Source organism: Vicia villosa, linkage group LG1, assembly GCF_029867415.1.
Source record: "Vicia villosa cultivar HV-30 ecotype Madison, WI linkage group LG1, Vvil1.0, whole genome shotgun sequence".
NCBI lineage: Eukaryota > Viridiplantae > Streptophyta > Magnoliopsida > Fabales > Fabaceae > Vicia > Vicia villosa.
The window spans coordinates 55,692,254-55,700,244 of NC_081180.1; the positions used below are offsets into that span (position 1 = coordinate 55,692,254).

Sequence of the window (7,991 nt, forward strand, 5' to 3'; positions counted from 1 at the left end):
TAAAACTTAAAGAAGTGATTGAGGCAACAATTGATATACTTGAAAATCATAGTCAACTTTAATTGAAAACACATTGAGGTCAAAAAGATACCAAACACCATGACTTTTGTTTAAAACTTTGAAGGTTGCTTGCTATGTTTGTCTACTATGACATTAGTTTCACATATTAACAACAGAAACATTTTGTTTGCAAGATATGTAAACAATTAGAAGTTGAAACATCCAATGTCACACTCATAAATTAAAATGACACATCCATGATTATTAACAATGAAAATTACAAAAAATGAAAGAAGGAAAGCTCATAGAGGCCCTAAAACTATCATTGCCTCTTCAAAAAGTTCAGTATACACAACCATTGGTTCATCAAGTACATAAACTGAAAATCTTAGTCAGAATTAAAAAAAAAAAAAAAACCTACACTGAAAACATTTACAAGAGACTCAGGTAAAAAAGGCCTTCTTTGAATCCAAACCATCACATTTTTCTTCTATAACAGTTCCTACCTTCCTTCTCTTATTCATATATATAATGTTAATTAATACTTGTCCATAATCCATATATGATTAAACTTTGAAGCTACTATGCTCATCATTGTTTTCATATCTGCATTCCAGCTGAATATTCTTGAACCACTTTGCACAAGCAATATATGCAACCAAATCTATAGATGTCAAAGCAGCTAATAGGAAGAAAAACCTGTCAAGATGACCTCTATTCAAGTTTCCAGGGATCCAACCTGGCATGTGATCTTCAGTTGAAATCTTCATCACAATGCTAACAATTAAGCTACTCACATAGTTACCAAGTGAGATACTTGTCATGCAAAGTGCACTTCCAAAGCTTTTCAATCCATCTGGTGTTTGAGCATTGAAGAATTCTAACTGTCCTACATACATGAAAACCTCTGAAGCTCCTATAAGTGCATACTGAGGAATTTGCCAGAAGATACTTAGAGAGCTTGTGCCACCTTGTTTGGCGTATTTGAGTCTATAGCATTCGACTATTCCGGCTGAAACCATTGCTATTACTGCTATGACGAGACCGATTCCCATTCGTTGAAGCTCGGTGAGTCCTTTTGAGCTTGATTTTTTTAGTTTTCCGATGAGGGGATCGAGGACTCGGCGGTAGAAGAAAATGAAGATGGCTACGCTGAGGATATCGAAGCTAGACATGCTTGCTGGCGGGATTTTGAAGCGGGAGATTGTGGTTTTCATTGCTGCGCCTTGTTCGACGAAAAGTGAGGCCATTTGAGTGAAAACGACGGAGTATATTATTGTGCATAGCCAAATTGGAAGAAGTCTTAGTATGCATTTTACTTCTTCAACTTGAGTTATAGGACAAAGATACCAAGGATTAGGTTGGCTTCCTTTTTGAACCTCTAAATCTCTTGAAGTTATAAATGCTGCTCTATCCAAAAACCTGCAATATAGATCACAAATGCAAAATTAGTCAAGAAGCACTCGAAATAAACTTCTGTAAATGCACTTATGACACTAATGATCATTTTACAACTGTCTCTGAGACGATTTGAAGTTTTGTCCCTTCAGATTATAACGTGAAACTCTTGTCACTGAAATTAGGTTCTATAACTTACTTGAAGCCATGTGTGTGGAGAATCTTTCTGTTGGAATTGGTAGCGGATTCCTTTTCATCGGTGACATACAAGTCCTCTCCATTTGGTGTCATTTGAACTCCCAATTTCCTCGAAGCAGCAACGATGACTTGACAAAATCTCGAAAGAGGATTACCAGCAGGCCTAAAGTGTCTATATCTTGGAGTACCAACAAGAAAAAGGACAAGGGCCAAAAAGGCAGAACCAGCAGAAGCCCAAAACCCAAGAGCCCATAATCCTTCATCTTCGAAATAGCCCAAAATGGTGTTCGAGAAAAGCGAACCAAGGTTCAACGCCAGATAAAAGTAGCTAAAAAACGCCACTTTCGAGTAACTTTCCTTCGAGTGATCTTCATCAAATTGGTCAGCACCGAATGTAGCAATGTTCGGTTGATAACCTCCGTTTCCTAACGCGATTAGATAGATCGATAGATAGAACATTGCCATTTCGAAACTCGAATGTTCACCACATTCAATTGTTCCATTTCCACAACCTTTTGGTCTAAGCAAAGCAAAGTATGATGAAATGGACAATGATACTAGACCCTGTTATATCAAAATCAAACCATAGTATAAAGAAACTAATTAATATAATGTACTATAGTATAAGAAATGAATTAAAGTGTAAAAATGAAATTGAAAGATTATTACTTACAGCAACAAAAATGCCTTGAAAGATGGCACATGTTTTGTATCTTCCCCAATAAGAATCACTTAGGAAAGCACCAACTAGAGAGAAGATGTAAACTGTGCCTGTCCATTTACTAACATTGTTAGCAGCATCAGCATTGTTTTGACCCAACACTCTTGTCAGGAACAGAACTAGATTCACTCCAACTCCAAAGAATGCTAAGGTTGCAAGACCTTGGTTCACTGGTTCAACAAATATGTCAAAAATATTAAACATTGTTAGCATCATGTCATAGATTATTGGTCTACCTACAAAAACCTTAACGCATAAAAATGTCAAGTATGACTCTGTTTAGCATGATTGTATTTTGATCTTTTTTTATTATGACTTTTATTTTATAAAATTGTGTTTAAAAAATCTTGTTCAATAAATTTATTTTTTATGAAGTTTTTTGAAAATTTAATTTAAGTAGTTTGTATTTTATATTTTCTCTCTCAAATTATTTTTGCTTCTTAATTAAAAAATTAAAATTTTTTTTTATCTTATATATATAAAACTAAAATTTATAAAAATTATTAACTATATAAAAGATTAAAAATTATATAAAGTTATTTATAAACTATCATGTATAAATTCGCCAACTATAAATTAGGTCCTCTATCTTTATTAAAAAAATATTAAATTTTGACTTTTCAATTTTTAAAATTAGTTTTTTTATCTCTATTTCATATTTTCCTTATTCTGATCTCTCCCCTTTCTGTTGCTAATTAGATGAAAATTTTGCTTATACGATAAGTTTTGAAGAGTTAGGGAACTTATATAAATTTAAGATATTAAGATATTAATATGACACAAAAATTAATATGACATAAATACTAAATTTATTAATTTATGCATTATCACTTCAATAAAATTGATTTAAAAAATATTTTATTAAATTAATTCAGTTAGTAGTAGTGTAAAAACACCCAACTACGGTTACTAAATTATTAGACAAAAAAATTATTTAAAAATAAGATTAAAACCAAAATAAATAAAAAAAATTGAAATTAATTTTATTTTTATTTTTTTATGAAAGTAGAATATCAAATTATAAACTTTAATATATAGTTTCCGACTTCAAGAATACTAGAATTAGACGGTTAACAATGGACAGTGACAAATTATAAACTAACTAGTCTGTCTACCCGTGCGAGGCACGGGATAAAAAAATTTATATAAAAAATTATTTTATAATTTATTTTTTTTAATTATTATTAAATGTAATAATCATTAAATATAATAAAACATAAGTATTATTCTAAAAACTATTATTAATAGTAGTATTATTATAATTTATTTATTTATTTTTTATTTGATTTTTGAATTTGCTAATTCCACTATTATATTTTTTATTGTTAATCTAATCTAATATCTATTACTTACATTTCTCTTTCTTGTACTAATTGAAGCCTATTCATGTTCTTCATGCAAAAATGAAAAATTGAATAGATATATTTTAACTTTAAATAAAAATTCAATATTTCACTACGCTATTTGTATAGAGAACTCAAAAGACATGGTAAAAGTTGAAGTGACACTCTTGATTAATTAACATTCACTAATGATTAATACACATTGATTACAGAGAAAAATATAATACACAATAAACCCTAAAATAAATTAGAAAAAAAATTATTTTCCATATGATGGTAGATACGTTAAAAAGTAGTACCGACTTAAACCTTGTACTAAAACTCAACATAATACAACCACCCCCTATTGGTGATCATCACTAGCCATACATTAAAATTTGTGGCTTAGTTCTAACATTATCTCATAACTTTTCTTCTTATTTTTTTATTAAAAAAAGTAAATAGTGACAAAATTTGAAATATTGTCGTATCTTAAAAAAAGCTAGCAGTAGTAATACTCATGTCCTAATTATGGGCTGTCCTCAACTCAATTTTAGTGCACTAAATATAGAATTTAACTCTTCCTTACACTCCATGTCATGGTTATTATTTATGCATGTATGCATCATGACACGTGGCATCATAAAAATCATACTTAAGATTACGTGTTGAAAACATAGTATTAATTAATATATAATAAAAAAAAATGCATGCTAATTTATTTTCTGTCTTTTATATAAGGATTCAGAATCTGTATCTTCTTTTGTTCATTGTGAAGTGTGAACTGAATGAAGCACATGTTATAGGTTGTAGCTAGCTAGCTAGCTTCTAAAACGTTGTCGTTTTGTTGAATTTTTTTAGTGATGATAAGATGAACAAGAGATCATCAAGTTTATTGTTTTGGTTTTGTGGACAAAAAGTTCCAAAAGTTGTCACTGTTTTTCTACTGATAAGCTATCATAGTCAATAAACCACCGATTAATTGCATAATGTTGAATAATAGCTGGACAAGGTTCTTGAAACTTCTACGGCTCTAAATTTGGCCACGACTCTTTTATTTATTTTTTTTCTATCATCATCGTCAAAACTAAACTAAACTAAACTATTACGTAGACGTTTCACTCCCTTGTTTACACTCAAAATTTATCTTTTTTATCATCATTTTCGGTTACTTTTTTTGGGAAAAAATATTTTGTGTTAAGTAATATATTGTGATTTCGGTTCAGTCATTATCCCAAAAAAATTATTGAAGTCGATGTATATCAATCACATAGCTCATTGGATGAATTAAGAGACATATAAACATATGAATTAAACTAACATAATTATTGAAATAATATTAGCTTTGATAAAATTGACCTCTTAAGCTTGTTGCGCTCCAATTTAACACAGGGACACTTATTATCGTGGTATTGTAAATTAAGGGCCATATACGTAATACAATAAATAACAGGTATAAAAGAAATAAGAATACCGAATCAAAGATTGTGTTTAGATAGAAGAATTATATATTCATGTCATATATTGTCTGATGTAACGTAAATTGTGTTTAATATATATTCATGTACATATTGTCTGATCTCATATATTGTCGGATGTAATAAACTTACGGAGTATAATAGTTCCGGCGAACCAGCTGCCAGATTTGGCTCTGATTGCAGGGCGACCATGCCAATCAACACTCCCATCAAGAGTTAACTCTTCTGTATCTTCATTGAACTTTCCCTGTTGATAGTTTTCATCAAAATGGTAGTATTTAAATTAGTAATAATAACATATCAATAATTTAAATTAGTAATATATATTGAATACTTTGTAGTAATATTATAAGCCTAAAACTGTATTTTGCCAGTGATCAACAGAATTTGGTTTTGATGAGGTCCAATAGGATGGATTTGGGACTTTAATTTAGTAATGTTGGAACATTATATTTCATCATTACAACAAAACTATATGGTAAAAATATATTCAGAAAATGTATGGTTACCTCTTTGCAGACCTCTAAACAGGCCATTGGTGATGAGAGAGTCTTAAGAGACAAAGATGAAAAGATGAAGAAAGAGTACGAGAGAAGTGAAGCAGAGGAAGGAAGATTGTTGAATTGGATGAAAGTTCTCAAGACAATGAGATTTAGTGATGATGAAACAGAGTGTGTGGAGTTATGCGATATAAATAGAGGAAGGAAGAGTGGGATCAACGGTTCAGATTTCATAATGGAATTGTGGAGATATCCTACGTGTCATACTTTTCCATTACTACCTAACAAATTTTTTTAAAAATGATTGCAAAAAACATACTCCATACACTTTTATTACCTTGTAATCTCAATCTCAAATTATGGAAACCTCATCCTGCATTGTGATAAATTATCCAAAAATTAAAGTGACATTTTGAATTTTTTTTATCAAAACAACTCAGTTTTTAAAATTAATTTTTTCAATAAACCACTTTTCCAATTAATTTCATAATGACCCAATTAAGAAAATAGAATTGTAATGTTTTGTCAGATGAATTCATCACAAACTTTAAAAAGGAAGAGCTGACGCCAATTGAATTGACGTCTCCTATGTGTCTCGTCAATTCAATTGACATTTGTATTTAAAAGAGAAGAGCTGACACCAATTCATCTAGCGCTTGTGTAGAAAAGCTAATGCAAACGCCAATTCATCTGACTTCTATGTGTTGGATGCTTTCTTTTAGTATAACTAAATGTGCCTTCTACCATTTACGCCATACCTCTTCTCATTTTCTTTTTAATCTTTTTTTCACTAGCTCTATCATGATTGTTAAAAGAAATGAGTGTGTTTGTTTTTCGAGAACCAAGTCTCCGATGAAGATGCATTTCTGGAACATCCGGAGTTATGTACAACTTGAGAGGAGCTTGAAGCTCTGGTTACACAGAGAGATTAATGATGGTGAAAGAATAAGAAGTATCGAGAGACTTGTCGTACATCTCTATTGCGGATGAAAATGATAATATCCATCGTATGTGGGTGTGAAAGATGACAATGACGTCAGGGATATGATGTCGACACTAGATGTCATTGTTCTGATTGTTGTAATCTCTTATATATGTTGTGGTGTTAAGTCTTTTATTTGTTGTTTGTGTTGTTGTTTTAGGCGTGTTTATGTTCGTGTGTTATTGTTTTAGGAGTGTTTACGTTCCCGTTTTGTTGTAACTAAAATAAATAAATTATCATGCAAAGGTTGTTTCAACATTCAAACAATATTTTTGTGTGTGTCGGGGCTGACGATATATACCACATAATCTTACCAATTTGTCATCAGTATCCATTTTAATTTTAATACGCCGGGGCAATCCTTTTTCTTTTTTCACATATTTTCATTGTGTTAAATTATGTCTTCTTGATATGTAGGTCAATATTCCTCCTTAACTACCATTGACAGCCTATTGTTGTACACACAGAAAACATTTATGATTTTGTAAATGGCGAATATATGTCGTGAAGCGTCTTGGCGAGCATATGAACATGCCATAATGACATGGGAGCAAGGTATACAAAAAGTTTGAAACTTTTCGCAGTCGCACCAACCTCTATTTAGTTTGATCGATAGTATCCCTTTGGCCTCCCCTCATTGTGGTTCATTGTCTCTTCTACACTAAAACTATGTCTATGACAATCAAAGATTGTAACTACATGTGTGCTAGCTTTGCTAGTTTCTGCCTTCATCACTTTCTTGCAGCTTTCACTAAACAATTGCCTCGATTGTAACAGTGAACTTCATTTTTCACCTTTGATTGCAAACAGTGATCTAAACCTAAAATATGATGCACTCACCAACGCAGTTATTGGTAGGTTTCTAATGCTTTTGAATACCGAGTTCATCGAATCCATAAGGTTTGTTATCACGTGGTTCCATCATCCACCCTCGTCAATTGCCCTAGTTTACTTCTCAACTGAAATATTATCGATCCACCTTAATGCACCCGTATTTGATAATCTAATTTCATTGCCATAGTGTTTGGATGATGGCTAATTTAAAGCATACCCCACGTTCACAACTTTTTTTCGAAGAATCTTGTCTTTGATTTTTCTCATGAAATTTTGCAAACAACATGGGTAGAAGAAGGATTTTGCGAACCGTTATCAAGATTATTGTGCACTTTCAATAGATGCATGCATGTCTATCGGAAATCAAATAGAGGTTAGGTTGTGGACCGACATGTGTTATTAGATTCTTGAAAAAGAAACTCCAACCACCACCAATCTCACCTTCAACCAGAGCGAAGGCAATGGAAAAGATATTACTATTGTTGTCTTGTGCAACTCCTATATTAACATCGAGTGTAACGAGTTAGGGTACATAGGGGGCGTGGAACCGGTGACATG

General features: G+C 31.6%; 1 pseudogene; it reads right to left on the reverse strand.

The window, feature by feature from the left end:
• Positions 1 to 228: 228 nt before the first annotated feature.
• On the reverse strand, positions 229 to 5,892 carry LOC131638463 (protein NRT1/ PTR FAMILY 7.3-like; annotated as a pseudogene).
• Positions 5,893 to 7,991: the final 2,099 nt, after the last annotated feature.